The sequence below is a fragment of the Acinonyx jubatus genome, chromosome A3 (assembly GCF_027475565.1).
Source record: "Acinonyx jubatus isolate Ajub_Pintada_27869175 chromosome A3, VMU_Ajub_asm_v1.0, whole genome shotgun sequence".
Taxonomy (NCBI): domain Eukaryota; kingdom Metazoa; phylum Chordata; class Mammalia; order Carnivora; family Felidae; genus Acinonyx; species Acinonyx jubatus.
In genome coordinates this window covers 118,588,661-118,600,906 of record NC_069388.1, presented here as the reverse complement: position 1 = coordinate 118,600,906, position 12,246 = coordinate 118,588,661, and the positions used below count along the sequence as shown (strand labels likewise).

The 12,246-nt window shown below is 36.0% G+C and overlaps 1 protein-coding gene across 11 annotated transcripts in view; it reads left to right on the top strand.

Moving 5' to 3' along the window:
- The window catches only part of NCOA1 (nuclear receptor coactivator 1), a 237,848-nt gene that overhangs the window by 133,687 nt on the left and 91,915 nt on the right, over window positions 1-12,246 (top strand). For 10 of the 11 annotated variants that reach the window (XM_027033311.2, XM_053201163.1, XM_053201160.1 and 7 more), the window contains one exon: window positions 1,322-1,474. The exons of the other annotated variant lie outside the window; for it this stretch is intronic. The gene's annotated coding sequence lies outside the window, so the exon portion shown is untranslated. The remainder of the gene's footprint in view (window positions 1-1,321; window positions 1,475-12,246) is intronic. 11 annotated transcript variants of the gene reach the window in all.

Genomic DNA, 12,246 nt, shown 5'->3' with positions numbered 1-12,246 from the left:
CTTTCAGTATCTTTAAACAGTTACTTTTAACTTTTTAAAAAATTTTTAAATGTTTATTTTTGAGAGCGAGAGCGAGAGACCGTGAATGGGGGAGGGGCAGAGACAGAGGGAGACACAATCTGAAGCAGACTCCAGGCTCTGAGCTGTCAGCACAGAGCCTGATTGGAGGGGGGGGTGGGGGGGGGGCTCAAACTCACGAACCTTGAGATCGTGACCTGAGCTGAAGTCAGTGGCTTAACCAACTGAGTCACCCAGGAGCCCTTGAACAGTTATTTTAATATTTTGTCCAGAGTTAATAACTGTTATCTAAGGGCAAATTAGTCCAATATGAGATAGTCCATTATGACTGGAACCAAAGCTCAACGAATTTTATTTTTAAGTATTACGAATATAAAAAGTTTGTAAAGGGGCACCTGGGTGGCCCAGTTGGTTGATCATCTGATTCTGCTCAGGTCACGATCTCACGGTTCATGAATTTGAGCCCTGCGTTCGGTTCTGTGTTGACAGCGTGGAGCCTAGAGCCTGCTTGAGTTCTGTGTCTCCCTTGCTCTCTACCCATCCCCCACTCATGCTCTGTCTGGCTGGCTCTCTCTCTCTCTCTCTCTCTCTCTCGCTCTCGCTCTCTCAAAAAGTGAATGAACATTAATAAAAAAGTTTATAAAGTTTTTCAGTGAAAAATTTGAAAGTGGGATGCCTGGGTGGCTCAGTCGATTAAGCCTCCGCCTCTTGATTTCAGCTCCGGTCATGATCTTACAGTTCGTGGGTTCAGGTCCTGCATGGAGCTCTGTACTGACAGAGCCTGACTGGGATTCTCCTTTTCTCTCTGCTTCTTCCCTGCTCACTCTCTTTCTCTCAAAAGTAAATATGTAAACATTTAAAAAAATTCAAAAGTAAAATATCATAGTAACTTTAATGCATAGTAAGAAGTATTACAAAAATCAAAGAAAGTATTCAATGAAAACTGAAAATATGAACAATCAGTATTTTAATTAAAAAGAAGAATAAACATGCAAATGCAGCCAGAAAAAAATTTTTTAAAGACATATAAATGACTTTCAGAAGATTAAGGGCAGAATGTAATTATGTATTACCTAAGCAGCAGCCTTAGATAGGAATACATATTTAATCACCAGAAAGGACTTCAGCTGTAAAATCAGATCTTCATCCATTGTCTTTTGGAAATATTTTTCCATTTGGCTTTAAAAGTTGTATTTTCTTTCTTTATGCAATATTTCTGACCTTTGTCATTTCTTAGAGACTAAAACAACAAAAACAACAATCTAACCTCCCTTCTGCTTTTATTTTTTTCTTCTCTTTTTAGTTTGCATAATTGGCCTTAAATGAGGTGAGAGTGAAGAAACTAGAGCCATCTCTGGATACATCGCTACCCCACTTCCCTGTAAGCTACCCTCCGGAGTGCTAGATTTGACCATATCTGTTTTGAGGACTCATTATGAACAAAGAAGTCTCCCAGGTGGGAATTGTAACTCTGTTTTTAAAGAGCTTTGTTTATACAAAAGTATGAAGGGAAAATGATTACCGATGGAAATATGTTTTTGATTTAAAAGTTTCAAAGTTATTATAAAACATCTGCTGACATTCCTAAATGAAAATGTTCTAGATTACACTTTATGAACCACTTTAATGCACATTGAAATGAATATAGGGTTCATATGAATATTTTACAGTGAGAACCTCCTCATTGAGTTAAAAATGGCAAGCAGAAAAACTATACTGAACCGTCCCTAGATTTGGTCTGTATATTTCTAATATGTGTGCAGTCATTCGGTCTATATTTGGTGCCCATTTTTTTACATTTGGGCATTTTTACATAGCCGATTTCGAAGAGTTTGTGAGCTCCCTGAGGGAATAGTTCTTGTGTGTCCACAAAGATGACAATGATCATAGAAGCGTATGTTAGAAAGATAAACATGCACTAAGCCAAGACAGTAGGTAAAAAGCTGAAGATTAATCAGAAAATGATAGATCAGTAAGTGGACTTTTGGCAGGAGGCTTTTTAAAATTAATAGATTTTTTAATTGAATTATAGCACTATACAGATAAAAGTTACAGATTTTAAGTGTAGAACTCCTGAATTATCATGTGCCAAACATATTTGTTAAACAGGTTAAGAAGTAAAACAATATCAGCACCCCAGGAGCTTCCCTCATCCTTGTCCCAGCTGCACACCCACCTACTCACTTTTAAAGGAGAAGACGGTTGTCACCGTGGAGTGATAGCTGTCAGCTTGAAGAGTGGGCTTTAACCACCGTAGATGTTAAAGGCAGTTAGATTTAGTTGGCTGACAAACAATACCTGTGTTCGGGATAAACAATGAATTTGGGAGATGGAGGCGAGACTATCTGTTGGCAGCAGAGTGCTTTAAAGCAGGGGCTGGAGGTGCAAAATAACCCTACTGCCTCTTTCTTTAAAGTCTCATTGGTAGGGGCACCTGGGTGGCGCAGTTAAGCGTCTGACTTCGGCTCAGGTCATGATCTCGTGGTCCATGAGTTTGAGCCCCACGTCGGGCTCTGTGCTGACAGCTTGGAGCCTGGAGCCTGCTTTGGATTCTGTGTCTCCCTTGCTCTCTGCCCCTCCCCAGCTAATGTTTGTCTTTTTCTCTCTCTCTCAGAATAATAAACTTTTTTTTTAATTTAACAAAAATAAATAAAGTCTCATTGGTTTCTAGAACACACTCCAGATTTCTGGCTTTCATTTAACTGGAGATACATTTATTAACTTGTATTTTCTATTATTTGAAATCAGACTATTGATTCCCAATGGAGAGAGAGAGAGAGAGGAGTTTATATTTATGAAAGAGAAAGGGAGAGAAAACAGAACCATCTAGTGACTGAACTCTAGCTTAGGTGTGTTTTTCTTTAACTCCTTCTTCATTGAGTGACTCTAAGAAGTCTCTTTTCTTCATATCACAATGAAGATTTTTATCTTCTCTATTTCTCCTTAACATTTATCAAAATAATTTTAAACCTGCCACATAGTTGCAAGATTGGTAGGCCCTGTATATTGCCCATTGCCCACTTTCACCAGTTGGAAACATTTTGTTACGTTTGCTTTATCTCTCTGTATATTTGCTACTATTTCTGCTGCTGCTGCTGCTGCTGAATCATCTGAGAGGAAGTTGTGGACATTTACGTTCTTCCACTCCTAAATATTCAGTGTGTTTCTCCTGCTTAACCACAACATAATAATGAAATTCAGGAAACAACATTTTCATTATTATTATTATTATTATTATTATTATTATTATCATCACATTTAGAGTTCATATTAAATTTTTATCAGTCCTCTGATCCAGAATCACACATTGTGTAGTTGTTACATCTCTTTGGTTCCTTTAACCTGGAATCAGCTTTTCTTTGTCTTCCATAAAATGGACATTTTGGGAGAGTACAGGTGAGCTGTTCCGTATAGTAGCACTCATTTTGAACTTGATATCTGTTTCCATCTTTGTTCCTTTCTAAAGAGACTATGATATGGGACTTTGGAGATTCATGGATTTGTTAACTGAGAATCTTATATGGTAGAACAAAGCCTGTAAAGATTTTTTTCAGGGGAAAGTCTGTTGAAACATGGTGGGAGCCCAGAATTCCAGAAGGTAGATTCCTAAAGATGATTTGGATGTTATTGAAAAGAATTTTATATGTGTGTGGATGTATATATATGATCTTAGAATCCAATATTTATAAATTTTTGGACAAAAATTAGGGTTTGTATGGCAAAACTTTTTGAAGGAATAACACGTTTATATTTTAAGGTAAATTACATTTATAAGAAATAATTGGTTTTATATTATAATGATGAGAGAAGTCAGGATTGGGTATCCAATCAATTTTATTTATTTCTGTGTGACGTTTGGATGAAGAATTGAGAAGGCTCTCTGTTCGTGTGTTTGAAACTCCCTGTAAATACCACCCAGGATTTCTACAGGTGGCACAATTTAATGTCAGCTTTTCTGAGAGAACTCCTAATGAAGAAGCATTTTAATGTAGAAGCAAAAGCAAATATTGGGAATCTGTTGTTGGCTTTTTACTTCTCAGTTATGTGACTATAGATTAGTTATATGAGTTAAAGCATAGCCAGATTCTGGAGCCAAATTACTTAATGATTTTTACCTCTGCTACTTATGATGTTAAGCAGATCAAGTAATGTTTCTATGCCTCAGTTTCCTCATTTCTTACAATATGTAAATAGGTTATAAAGTTACCTGTCTCATACTTTATGAGTGAATTGAATTAGTAAGGTTTATGAGTAAATAATGTAAATTCCAGGGGTGCCTGGGTGGCTCAGTCGGTTGAGCGTCCGACTTCAACTCAGGTCATGATCTTGCCATTTGTGAGTTCGAGCCCTGTGTCGGATTCTGTGCTGACAGCTCAGAGCCTGGAGCCTGCTTCGTATTCTGTGTCTCCTCCTCTCTCTGCCCCTCCCATGCTCATGCTCTGTCTCTGTCTTTCTCTCAATAATAAATAAGTGTTAAGAAATGTAAATTCGATGGTTAGAACAATGATTGGCACATAGTAAATCCTGTGTAAGTGTTGGTCATCATCATTGTTATCTTCATCATCATCATCATCATTGTCAGTAGTTTGTAAGATAAAATTGTTGAACTCAGTGATTCTGTAAGTAGAAATAATAATGCATACTTCATAGGGCAGTTGTGAAGAGTAAATGAGTTAATACATAATAAAATACTTAAACTGTACACACACACACACACACACACACACACAATTCTTATTATTATATTGTCCTATCTTGTAATTAAATGCATGTTAATAGGCCTACTGTTTTGTGAACAATTTTTATTATTTTTTCTGCTCAAATTCTTTGTTACTGACTTGATACTGTGAAAATGGGAACAGGCAAGATAGGCATTTTGTATATTCTTAAGTGGCCTATAGTCAAAAAGTTTGAGAAACAGTGTACTAGATGACAATTGCTGGGGTCCCTCTGATTCTGAAATTTTGAATCTAAGTCTTACTGGGGCACCTAGGTGACTCAATTAGTTAAGTGTCCAACTTTGGCTCAGAACATGATCTCGCGGTCCATGGGTTTGAGCCCCATATCAGGCTCTGTGCTGACATTTCAGAGCCTGGAGGTTGCTTCAGATTCTGTGTCTCCCTCTTTCTCTGACCCTTCCCAGCTCATGCTCTGTCTCTCTCTCTCTCTCAAAAATAAAAAAAAAACATTAAAAAAACTTAAAAAAATTTTTTAGGTGTTATTCTGTTGAGAACACTGGAAAGTGAAATTTGAGTTTCACTTGTTTCGAGTTGGCCATTTGTTGGGCATTGTACTGAAAGGGATATGACTAGAGCAATTAGTATGATCATTGAGGAAATATAAATGCTACTTAACTAGCTATTCACCTGAGATGCTTGGGGAATTTTTTTTTTGGTTTCCCCATGGGTATCAATAAGGTTTTTGCCAAATATAAATGAATCAAGTAGGATGACTTAAGTTTTAAGCTAGGCTTTAAAAAATGCATATTCTGCAAATTTGGGTAATGAGGATTGTATGTACATTTGTATGGTGATTTCGTTCAAGCCACTTCTGCTCCAGCTAGGGGGATGATCCCAAAATTAACTGGAGGCTTTACCTGAGTTGATCATTTTCTAGTGCCCTCAAAATATAATTTCATTGTTTTGGCAAATTATTAACCCATGCAGCTTGGTACTTCTGCCTTATAATGTTAAGGATCAAATTTCAGTATGTTTATTTTTCTTTTACTGATTTATATATGTACATTTAACCATACTATATTCTGAAATGAGTTTCTGAAATATTTTGTGGGAAATTGAACAACTTCTGATCAGATATTGGAATAATTTCATGTAGTAAATGTGATTTTGGGTTTGGATAATCATCTGTAGATTATCTGTATCTAAAGCTGATCTTCATTCTCTTCTGGCCACTGATCTTCATTCTCTTCTGCTCATTAGTTTCTGAATCTGTGAAGGAGAATGGAATTGATGGAAAGAGAGAGAGAGTGAAATTTTTATCACTTAGTTTTTACATCTATGACCACCATTTTCAAGGCTGTTACCTCTTTGCTAAACTATTACAAACTCTTCTCCTGTGCACATGCAAGTAAATATCAAACACTTATTTCATTGTTTACACAGTTAAAGAGAGCTGTGGCTAGGAAGACCGATTTTAATCTTTTTTTTTTTTTTTAAAGAAATACCAACATATCTTCCACAAGTTAGAATGATATAGTACCGATTTTTGGAAGTCATATACAGTATATCTATTAATTACCCAATGTAATTGTATGATAACTGGAATCATTTAATTTCATGGATTTGCAAGGAAATGTTGAGGGTATTTCTGCCCAGTTGTTTTACTATATGATAGCTGCCACAAATATGTATTTCATATGCCAACTATTTTTCCTCAGGGACAAATTCATACAATAGGAATATTTTAGCAAGGTGAATGCGTTTATGTTTATTTTTTAACTTTAAAAAATTAAATTTTAAATAAAGTCAATGAGAGGGATTTAAAATACTGGGTTTTAAAACTGATTTTTCTCTTCTTCCTATATTTTTGTTAATAAAAAACAAAAAATAAACTTTTACAGTTTTTCCAAACTTATTCTTTCCGTTTAGAAAAAAATAATGCAAAGAAAAAAAGCATTGTCTCTTAACCTAAACATAAATTTATTAAATGTATTACTTCAGACATGACACACTTGTAGAATTTAACGTATTAAATCCTTGATAATTTCTTTATTATTAATATATAAAATATTTTGCACAAGATTTTCTTTTACTGTAAAAAACCTTTTAAGAAAAATCAGATGTTTTATAGAACCAATGAACTAAGAAAAAATGATGTCTTTATTTTTAAGAGTTCATTGCTTTGAATCCATTTCTTTGCCTTTGTTTTTTATTCCTGGGCATAAGAGTTCAGATCCTGGCAGGCCATTTGTGGCAGAGACTTATTGGGGTAGGGGTTCTTCTCTGGGCCAGGGAGAGCCGTCATCTGAATTTTGGTCTCTGGCTTTGTGGATTCAGAGACTTTTTGTTTCCAGACCTTTAAGGAAATCTTTTTTAGGCATTAGCTTCAAAATATCTGGTTTTTAACAAGAAGTTAGGAGGCATTCAGAGAAATAAGAAAGTATGGTATATACCCAGGAAGGATAGCAATCCGTAGAAATTGTCTTTAAGGAAGTCCAGGCATTGCACTTACTAAACAAGAAAAAAATAGATAAATTGGATTTAATCAAAATTAAAAACTGTTTGGGGCGCCTGGGTGGCGCAGTCAGTTAAGCGTCCGACTTCAGCCAGGTCACGATCTCGCGGTCCGTGAGTTCGAGCCCCGCGTCAGGCTCTGGGCTGATGGCTCAGAGCCTGGAGCCTGTTTCCGATCCTGTGTCTCCCTCTCTCTCTGCCCCTCCCCCGTTCATGCTCTGTCTCTCTCTGTCCCAAAAATAAATAAACGTTGAAAAAAAAATAAAAAAAAAAATTAAAAACTGTTCGTAAAGAAAATGTTTGCAAATAATATATCTGGTAGAGGCTTAGTACCCTAATATAAAGAACTTTCATGGCTTAACAAAAAAAGACAAATAACCCAACTTAAAAACGGCAAAGGACCTGAATAGACATTTCTCCAAAAAAAGATACACAATGGTCAATAAGCACCTGAAAAGGTGTTCAGTGTCATTACTGATTAGGGAAATCAATGTAAATCAAAGCGGTAATGAGATACCATTTCACACCTCCTAAGACGACCAGAATTAAAATAAAATTACAAAACATAAAATAACAATTTTTGGTGAGAATGTGGAGAAATTGGAATGCTTGTACATTGTTGTAGCCACTGTGGAAGACAGTTTGGCAGTTTCTCAAAAAGCTAAAGAGAGTTACATTATTATGACTTAGTAGTTCCACTCTAAAATACCAAGGGAATTGAAGACATGTTCACATTTATGCATATAAATGATCATAGAATCATTCCTCATAAATAGCCCCCAAATGGAAAAACCTAATGGCCATCAACTGGCGGATAAACAAAATGTGATGTATACAAACAATGGAAAAGTATCCAACCATAAAAAAGGCGATGTAAATCCCAATACTTTATCACTTGAGAAAGATTTCAGTTGACATTGCAATGAAAAGACAAGAGAAATTGAAAACTTCTTTTAGAGAACCCTAAGTGTCTGAAGATGCCAGTCTGAGAAGTACTTCTTTATGGCAGTTGCCCACTGCAGGAGCTCTTTGTTTATAATGATTTTCCTATGTGATTCTTTTCATATAGCTGTCAAGTTGGAGAGGTTCGGCCCTCAGAATGTCCCTCTCATCATGTCTGTGCTGCTTTGTGCTAATTGCCTGCTAAGCATTTTAAAGTATATTTATTAGAGCTGTTTACTAACATATTGTTACTTATTTTTCAAATTATGCGGTTCTCAGCTAAATCTGGGAGATGAGTGACAAATTTCTTATGTTCTAGAAATTTATAGTTCAAGTGAAACATAAAACACTGACCTATTTCTTCAGCCTCACCTATTTGGTTTTGTCTGATCTATTTGAGATAGATGTGGTTTCTGATTCCCAAAACTGTTCTCTACAGATTGCATGAGGTTGAGTATAATTTAGCAATTCTTTTTAAATCAGCAGGGTACTTTGACTTAGAAACCTTACCTCTTTTTAAAAGGTGGTATGCAAATTGTTTCCTGAAACCAACATTCTTTTCTTAATGAACCTTATTTAAGTACCCTTACTGGCATATATAAAGCCACTCCACAAATAGAACAGCTGTAATAGTTTTCACTCATCAGGGGATTTGCATTCCACTATCTGTATATTGTGTTTTGTAAATAGAAAGCAGTTAATACCAGAATCATATCATCAGCAAATTGTTGGTGACCCTCTCATAGCTTCTTACTGTTGGCTCTTATTTTGGTAGGTCAGCCTGTCTGGCTGGTGTTGAGTTATTGTCTAATGTCTCCTCAGCCTCAGAATCTTGGATAAATTTAGAAGATGTCAATCTCTAGCCAGTAGTCTGAGAGGAGCACAGTTTGGGGGATCTTATTTTCAATCTAGGTTTATTTGTTACTCAAAATGATCCAGTCTATGAAATTATATTATTTATGTTTACAGTTGTATCACTGTGACATGACTATGTTTTTATAGTACTATGAAATATTGTTTGAGGTTTTCCCTAAATAGTATATTTTTACCTTTTCAAAATTAGAAGAGATGTTCTCCAGTTTCTGGATCAAGAAGATAGGACTTGGGTTTTTTTCCCCCCATTGAAAATAGGGTAAAAAGGATTTCGGATAAGCTCATGGTCTCACTTATAGGAAAGAATTCCAAAGCTTTATGAATGATTCCAGAAAATATATTAACCATAAAATATCTGAAATATCCTTTAAACTTTTACATGTTATATTAGTTAAATAATCTCTTCTAATGCATCACCTATCTTAGCTTCTGTATCTTTTAGGCATGATGTTAGATACTGGATATACAGTAAAAAGATCTAGTAATTGGCTTTGAGTTCATAATCTAGAATGGGAGACAAACAAGAGAATTATAATTTATAGCATAGTATACAGTATAGTATAGTACAGTATAGTATAGTATAATAAGCATAGTATATTGCCCTTTCTATTTTGAGAGTCAGTAGAATTCCAGATGGGTAAATTCTCAGATAGGTATAACCTAATGTCTTTGGAGGCAAAGAAGATAGGCAGATAAGGAAGTAAGAAGTGGCCCCTGAGCATGAGGTGGGAATTAGCTAATTTCTTTCTTTTGGTTTAGCGAACTCCAGAGTCTATCTTTCATTATATTCCCCCCTTCATTTTCTGCTCTCTTTTATTTCTATTTCTGTTGAAAAGTTTAGAATTAATGTCCCATTATTATAAAGGTTATTGCACAATTTCATTATTTGTATTAATACATTTAAAAACATTACATTTTATTTCTATGTGAATATAGAATGAGGTGGCTTCTTCTGTGATATTTGGTTTTGTGATAACCTCATTTATGCTTCTGTGAGTTTCTTAGGAAAAGAAGGTAGCAGTTGTATTGGTTACAGTAATATATCACTTAGATGATTATTTTGTGTTTGGGTTTCAGAAGAGATACTAACAAACATGTCGGGTCTTTTGACATCTTTTTTATTGTGGTGATTGTTTTTACAAGTCTGGCCTGTTTGCCTTTACATTCAGGTTGTCCACCTTGCAATTACTGTAATTATTTTTCTTATCATGGGTCCTTCCTCTCCCCCCACCACAAGAGATTTAACAAGTATTTTTTATGATGACATTACTCCACAACGCAACTCGTCTCATTTATTCATCATTAACAGAAGTCTGGAACGTAAACATCCAGCATATTTTATACATATTGAGTTTGAGGAGACAGTGGGATATCCAAATGAAAAAGTCCATTTAGCAGTTGGAAACTTAAATACCAAATTACTGAAATGAGAAAGATTGTACTTACCCTTTATAGCAGAAGTCTTAGAATGAAAATCAGATCTTGTCATTCCTCTGTTCTTAACCCTCCACTGATTGCTTAATTCAGTCAGAGTCAAGCTAAAATCTTTAAAATGGTTTTTATGGCCTTACACGATGTAGCCTCATCGTGTAATCTTTCTGAGCTCATCTGCTCCCTCACTCCCTGGTTCTAACTACACTGATCTCTTTCATCTTTTGCAAAAAGCATAGTTATGCTCCAGCCTTAAGGCCTTACAGCCCTTCCCTTTGCGCCTGCCAGGAGCACTCTTCCTCCAGATACCTTTCCCTTTCCTTCACATCCTTCAAGTCTTTGCTCTTATCTCACCTTCTCAATGAGGCCTTTTCTAACTATGCCACTTAAAACTGCTGTCCCTTCCCTTCTACACACTTACACCTCTGTTTTTGCCTGATTTTCCTCTATAACACATATCACCTTTTAATATACTCTATAATTTACTTTTTAATTTTATTTATTATCTCTCTGCCTTACAATAGAATGAACCTCTATGAGGACATGAGGACAGTGATTTTTGTAAATTTTATTCACGGTTGTATCCCCAGTACCTAGAACAGAGGCTGGCATATACTAGGAACTCAGTAAATATTTGTTGCTGGTGAAATTAGGGCTACACACGTTGTGATCAATTTAAAGTTTTCTGACTAATGTTTTCCTTTTCTGGGAACGTGGAATATAACCAAGGATTTTATTTTTAAAGTCTTTCCTTAGTGTCGGAACTAAAATTAACATACGTAATCTACATGTGTGTGTCTCTGTCTGTTTCCTATGGATTATATATATGTGTGTCATATATAATATATAACATATATAATCTGTTAAGTACATGATTGAATAGATGTTTAGTCACTTATTCACCAAATTCTATAATTGATGCACAGTAGGTGAGAGCTGATGGAAACTTTGTATATTATGTCCAAGAGGTTGAATGTTGTTCTTTCAGCAGTGAGGATTTAGTGAAGGATTTTAAACAAGAGATGGAGATGATCAGACTTACATTTCTGATAGCCTGCTCTGGTGGCTCAGGGAGACCATCTGGACGGCTATTTTAATAGGCCAGCAGGAGGGGTGCCTAGGTGGTTCAGTCGGTTAAGCGTCCAACTCTTGATTTCAGCTCAGGTCATGATCTCACAGTTCGTGGGATCGAGGCCTGTCTGGGATTCTCTCTTTCCTCCCTCTCTGTCCCTCCCCCTGTCATACTGTCTCTCTTTCTCTCTTTCTCTAAATAAATAAACATTTGAAAAAAAGAATGGTCCAGCAGGAGGTGATGAGAGGAGGCTATGAAGAAGGGATGGATTTGGGAAATATTTAGGAAATAAAAATTGACAAATCTTGGTGTCTGCTTGCATATGGGATATGAGAGAAGAGGTTAGAAGGACTCCAGCATACCAACTAAAAGAAGAAATATATGAGGTGAGGTTTAGTTCAGTTTGGAAAGTTGAATTTGAAGTGCCTGGGTAACATCTGGATGGAGATATCTGGTGAGGAATTGGATTATGGCTCTGAGACTTAGGAGGTCTGAGCTAGAGGTGGAGATTTGGGGATAATCAGTATAGAGATGTGTTTTGAAATCAGGCTGAGTGAGTAGTATCACCCGAGGATAATGTATGTAGTCTGAGGGAAAAAGAGGCCTTGGACATTAGGACCTTGAGGAATTCTGACCCCCAAGAATTGGGCAAAAAGTACTTAGAATAAGATCAGAAGAAAACCACACTGTTCTAGTCAGGTTTGATTTATGCATCAC